This window comes from Cervus elaphus, chromosome X (assembly GCF_910594005.1).
Source record: "Cervus elaphus chromosome X, mCerEla1.1, whole genome shotgun sequence".
Taxonomy (NCBI): domain Eukaryota; kingdom Metazoa; phylum Chordata; class Mammalia; order Artiodactyla; family Cervidae; genus Cervus; species Cervus elaphus.
In genome coordinates, this window is record NC_057848.1 from 179,111,626 (window position 1) to 179,118,547 (window position 6,922).

Here is a 6,922-nt window from a genome sequence, read left to right on the forward strand (position 1 = left end):
GCAGAACCAGGGCTTCCCTGGTGGCCCAGCGGGAGAGAATCCGCCTGCCAACGCAGGAGACGCGGGTTCGATCCCTGGTCTGCGAATATCCCACAAACTGGGAAAGATCCAAGCCTGTGTACCACAGCTGTGGAGCCGGTGGTCCACGACCAGAGAAGTCACCACAATCTAAATGCACGCGCTAGGATTCAGGAAAAGCAGGTGGACACAGATCTGTAAACACACAGACACGCACAGATGCAGGTGTAAAGAGACACGTGTACACAGTTGCAGACACGGACAGATGAAGCTCACAGACTCACCTGAATGTAAAGGTATACAGACACCCAGAAACACAGACACTCAGACCCACACACAGCGTCAGGGACCGGCCCCCTTCACAGGCTTCCACAGCAACGTTGGGGGTGGGGGTGGGGGGCTCCATCCTTCCCACGCAGTGGTCTCCAAGCTTTTAGGCACCAGGGGCCACTTTCAGAGAAGACAATTTTTCCCCGAGCGACTGGGGGAGAGGATGGTTTCTGGTTGATTCAAGCACATCACATTTACCAAGCAGCTCGTTTGTATGACTCTCACATCAGCCGCAACCTCAGATCATCAGGCCCCGGATCCCAGACACTGGGGATCCCCTGCCCCGAGGAGATGAGTGTCCTCCAAGGCGCCCGGACTCTGCCTGTGGTCTGGGGTGGGCTGCAGGTGACCGAGTCACTCGGCATCTCCCCCCGCACCCTGCAGCGACTTCCTCCCCCGGGGAAGGAAACCTCTCTAATTCCCGCTGTTCCAGGAACCACGACGGTGCTCAGCCGTGTCTGCGGGAAGCCAAGCTCAGGCGGCAGCCAGAAAACACCACCCGATCCCTTTCAGGCTGAGCAAACTCCGGGCGACACCAGCGTGCGTACAGAAGGACCAGGCAGATGGGCCACGTGTCCCAAGACACCCTCACGACTGTCTTACGGTCGGAGATGCAGAGAACCTCTCAAGGAACCGAATGAAAAAGATCACTAGGGACCTCCCTAGCTATGGGTCCTGCAGTTAGGACTCTGAGCTTCCAACGCAGGGGGTGTGTGTTCGATTCCTGGTTGGGGAGGTAAGATTCTACAAGCCTTGAAGCTTGGCCGGGGGCGCGGGGGACAAATCCAACACTACACAGGGGACCGTGAAGGGCAATGCAAGTGCAAGAAGGGGAATGTTCTTAGTCACTCAGCCGTGTCCGACTCTTTATAACCCCGTGGACTGTAGTCCGCCAGGCTCCTCTGTCCATGGGATTCTCCAGGCAAGAATACCAGAGTGGGTCACCATGCCCTCCTCCAGGGGATCTTCCCCACCCAGGGATCGATTGAACCCAGGTCTCCCCCATTGCAGGTGGATTCTTTACCATCGGAGCCACACGGGACACCCATCTGGTCTGAAATCTTTCCTGATCGTCCCAGGATCAGCATCCCAGTACCCCCTCCAACCTTTTCCTCAACTCCTCAAACGCACAAACGTTGGCACGTCCAGACCTTGGTGCTAACTACATGCCTCTTTTTTCTCCCCTAGGATCCAAGTGCCCCGAGCTCTGAAATGGCAACTGTTTGTATGTTTCAATGGACATGAGTTTGAGTAGGCTCCGGGAGTTGGTGATGGACAGGGAGGCCTGGCGTGCTGCAGCTCATGAGGTCGCACAGTCAGAGACGACTGAGCGACTGAATTGAACTGAACTTGTATGCATCAACCCAGGTCACGAGCCCACGGTGGTTAAGGTGACCCACATCCGGAGGCTGTTTCTCAAAGGCAGAGCCCCCCAGAGCCGGGGAGCTTGGTCAGTCCACCCCGGATGGGCTTCACCCAAAACAACTCTGATGTCCGCATTTTACGGGAAGTTCTGGCCGCTGACAAAGCGAGAGGGTCTCGCCCGTGCTAGATAAAAGGTGTCAACACTCTCTCCTGCTTCACGAGGAGAACTTTCGGGAGGGGACTTTCCACGTGTATTAAGGCCCTCATCGCAGGTGAAGTGTGCACGTTCACCCAAATAAAATATGTATCACGTGCTGCTTGGAGGAGAGTGTGGTCGATGGAATCGTCTCTCCCCACCCCCAAAGCGTTAGGCTGAAGTGCTAGCCTGAAACTTCAGAACGGGACCTTCTCTGGAAATGAGGTCTCTGCAGGTGTGATGGAGTGCAGGGTCTGAGATGAGGGTCCTTCTGGATGGGGCTGGCCCTAAACCCAGGGACAGGGTCCTTATAAGACACAGAAGAGGAGAGACACGGACACAGAGGAGAAGCCACGTGGAGACGGAGGCAGAGACGGGAGGGAGGCGGCCACCAGCCCAGGGACGGACACCCGGAGCCCCCAGAAGCTGGAAGAGGTGGGAAGGAGCCTCCCCTGGAGACTCTGGACGGAGCTCGGCCCTGGGACCCCTTGACCTCAGACGTTTGGTCTCCTGGGGGAGGGTGGATGTCTGTGGTTTTAAAACCACCAGATCTGTGGCCACTTATAACAACTTACTGTAACTTTCTATAATATAGTTCTTCCCGAGGACTCAACAGGTAAAGAATCTGCCTGCAATGGAGGAGACATGGGAGACCCAGGTTCAATCCCTGGGTCGGGAAGATCCCCTGGAGGGGGAAACGGCAACCCACTCCAGTGTTCTTGCCTGGAGGATCTAACGAACCGAGGAGCCTGGTGGGCCACAGTCCGTGGGGTCGCAAAGAGTCAGACACGACTGAGCACACAGCACATTATAACAAGGCCAGGAAGCCAATTCACGGGGCAAAGAAAACTAATCACGCGTGTTACTCCCCTTACGCACGAAGCAACAAATGCAACATTAAATTTCAGGGACACACCTGTCCTGACAAACAGGACACTTATTTATACACGCTTTGACCGTCTGCCATGCAAAAGCAAACAGGTCCGCTCCTACAGGGTCACAGAATATTTTAACCTCTATTCAACGCCAAATATAAGTAGTAAAAAAATAATTTTAGCAGGTCTTGAAGAAGCAGAACACAGACTATAAAGCCCCAGATGAACTCTGAGCACCGTGTTCACCAGCCTCAAAGCATTGTTAGGGCTTCCCTCGTGGGTAGGTACTTGATTGTTGCTGCTGGTCAGGTGCTGACTTGCGTCCGACTCTTTGTGACCCCATGGACTGCAGCACGCCAGGCCTCCCTGTCCATCACCATCTCCCCGGAGCTTGCTCGAACTCACATCCATCGAGTTGGTGATGCCATCCAACCATCTCATCCTCTGCCGTCCCCTTCTCCTCCCGCCTTCAATCTTTCCCAGCATCAGGGTCTTTTCCAAGGAGGCAGCTCTCCGCATCAGGTGGCCAGAGTATTGGAGTTTCAGCTTCAGCATCAGTCCTTCCAATGAATATTCAGGACTGATTTCCTTTAGGATGGACTGGTTGGATCTCCTTGCAGTCCAAGGGACTCTCAAGGACACGGTATGGAGATTAAAACTATGGAGATTTTAAAACTAGGAAGAAAACTGCCATATGACCCAGCAATCCCACTACTGGGCATATACCTTGAGGAAACCAGACGTGAAAGAGACACGTGCACCCCAGTGTTCATCGCAGCACTGTTTATAATAGCCAGGACATGGAAGCAACCTAGATGCCCATCAGCAGACGAATGGATAAGGAAGCTGTGGTACATATACACCATGGAATATTACTCAGCCGTTAAAAAGAATGCATTTGAGTCCGTCATAGTGAGGTGGATGAAACTGGAGCCTGTTATACAGAGTGAAGTAAGTCAGAAAGAGAAAGACAAATACTATACATTAACACATATAAATGGAATTTAGAAAGACGGTAACAACGACCCTATGTGCAGGGCAGCAAGGCAGACACAGATGTAAAGAACAGACTTTTGGACTCAGCGGGAGAAGGCGAGGGCGGGATGGTTTGAGAGAGTAGCGTTGAGACATGGACGTTACCACAGGCAAAAGACATGACCCGTGCAAGCTTGAAGCCTGAGGCGGGGCACTCGAGGCTGGAGCTCTGGGACCACGCGCCGAGATGGGGTGGGGAGGGAGCTGGGAAGGGGGTTAAAGAACGAAGCCGACATGTGTACCTACGAGCGGTTCATGCTGATCTACCGCAGAAATCATCACGATATTGTAAAGTATCTACTAAGAGAAACGTCTTCTCCAGCAGCACAATTCAAAAGCATCCCAGCATTGCCATATCTTAACCACCTAATCCATCAATAAATTTCAGCTGTTCGTGGCAAGCCAGCACGCAGGGCGGACCACCCTCTCTCCAAAGACCCAGAACGGAAATTAGTCTCAGAAGCGCACCCGCCCCTGACCTCATACACACATTCCCGGAAGCCACGAGCTCAGGTCTGCACAGAACCTCCGTCGAAGCAGGTATGGCCCCTCACTCATTTTCCTTCTGATTTTTACAAACTCCCAAAACCTGGGTCGGAGGTAACAGCTTCTCCTTTTTTCAAATAATGTGCCTCCGCTTCTCCGTATATAAATAACCCTGCTTATTCAGGAGGTAAAAATAGCAGCCAAGAGTGGATGGTTCAAACAGACGTGGAGAAAGGGGAAGGAAATGCAATGGTGCAGGCTACGAAGGTTACAAATGGGGGAGGAAAAAAATCTGAAAAGGCACATGTGGGTGCTCGGTCAGTTCAGTCGTGTCTGACTCTCTGCAACCCCATAGACTGTGGCCACACCAGGCTCCTCTGTCCGTGGGATTCTCCAGGCAAGAATACTGCAGTGGGTTGCCATTTCCTGCTCCCCCAGGGGGATCTTCCCGACCCAGGGATCGAACCCAGGTCTCCTGCATTGCAGGCAAATTCTTCACCATCTAACTCCAAGCACAGCATAGCATATACTCCTGAAAAAAATTTTAAATTCAGACTTTATCTAATTCAGTCATGTGGAATACCTCTTTGTATGACCACCTGGAATAAATGAGGTGTCTCAGTAGTTGTAAATATATATATATATATATATATATATATATATATATATAGATTCCATTTATTGAAATAAATGGTAAAGTTGTTTTGGCGGGGAAAATGTGTTTAGCACACACAGGTTCCCTATACTTATAGACAGACCGCAGAGTTAGGTTCCAGACAATACAAAGACAGCAGTGTAGTCAGGAATAAAGACACGGATAGAGGGCTATCGTCACGGACACTCACGGACGCACACGCAATCCCTCAGACTGCAGCATGCCAAGCTGCACTCTAAATAGCCGCTATACAACCGCAGAAGTAAGTACATCTATTCACACACCGCTCCAGTCTTCAGGCAGAACAGCGGGGAAATTATTAGAAGCCATAAGTCAGACATGAGCAGACAGGAAGCCAATTCCAACCCCGCATCTCCGGCAAAACGAGTGGCCCCAGGCACCAGCTCCAGGCATCTGTCTTCCGTAACTGCATCAGCTTGGCATTCAATTCCAGCCACGCACAGGCGGCACTCGGGGGTTCCAGGACGCAACACCCGGGACGAACGCTCCTGTCCCCGGCCAGACTCAGCAGTCAGCCCTGCTCCCTCCAAGAGCAGCCACGCCTGGCCGGTCCGCCACACACGGCTCAGCGTTTCCAAGTGTGCGCTCTGTCGGACGAGGCCAAGACGCTTCAACTAGCACCATCCAAACCCAGGCAGCGTACTAAAAAGCAGAGACATCACTTGTCTGACAAAGGTCCGTCCAGTCACACCTATAATTTTTCCAGTGGTCATGTGTGCATGTGAGAGTCAGACCATAAAGAAAGCTGAGCGCTGAAGAATTGGTGCTTTTGAACTGTGGTGTTGGAGGAGACTCTTGATGGTTTCGGGCGGAGAGTGAAGGGACCGAAGCGTGGGGAAATGACAGCCCTGGGATGGAGCCCCTCGGGGGTGTGATCACAGAGGCTACAATTCGGGAGGAGGCATATACGTCAACACAAACACCACGATTATTAATAGCTGGCTGGACTTGTCTGGCCGTGCAGTGGTGGAGAAGCCACCTGCCAACGCAGGACACCCAGGCTCGATCTCTGCAGGGAGATTCCCCAGATCGTTGGAGCCACAAAGCCCGTGGACCACAGCTACTGACCCCGGGCTCCAGAGCCCGGGGGTCACAACGACTGACCCCACATGCCACAGTTACTGAAGCCCGTGTGCCGTGGGGCGGCTCTGCAGCCAGAGATCAGAGGCTCACCAGTGGAGAGCAGAACGTGGATAAAACCGAAAGAACGGAATAGCCCCTGCTCGTTGCAACTACAGAAAAGCCACATGGCAACAAAGATCTAGCACAACCCGAAATAAATAATAGATTAAATTTTGCTTCAAAAATAACAATTGAAGTTTTGCCTGGCTTCTGCTAATAAAACGCATCTAACAGGACTTCCCCAGCAGTCTAGCGGTTAAGAATCCAACTGCCGATAAGGGGGACGCGGGTCTGATCTCTGGTCCGGAAAGATCCCACATACCACACACGCTATGTCACCATGAAAAACATGAACATAAAATGTCTGCTTTCGTGCAAAGTGAAGTGAGTCAGACAGAGAAGGACAAAGATCGTATTATAGTCTATTGCTCACATGTAGAACCTAAACGATAACACAAATGAATTTGCAAAACAGGCAAGACGTGGAAAGAATGTAAGTGTCCATCCACAGAGGAAAGGATACAGAAGATGTCGTAAATATACACAATAGAATATGACTTGCCCTAAAAGGAGTGAGATACAGCCATTGGCAGCCACCTGGATGGACCTACAGATTGTCATGGGTTTCCCTGGTGGCTCAGATGCTAAAGAATGTGCCTGCAATGCAGCAGACCTAGGTTCGATCCCTGGGTCAGGAAGATCCCCTGGAGGAGGGCATGGCCACTTGTTGCCACAGGTGAGGGGTGGGAGTGGAACAAAACGGGTAAAGAGGGTCAGAGGCACAGACTTCCAGATGACAGAGAGCATGGTGATGGCAGT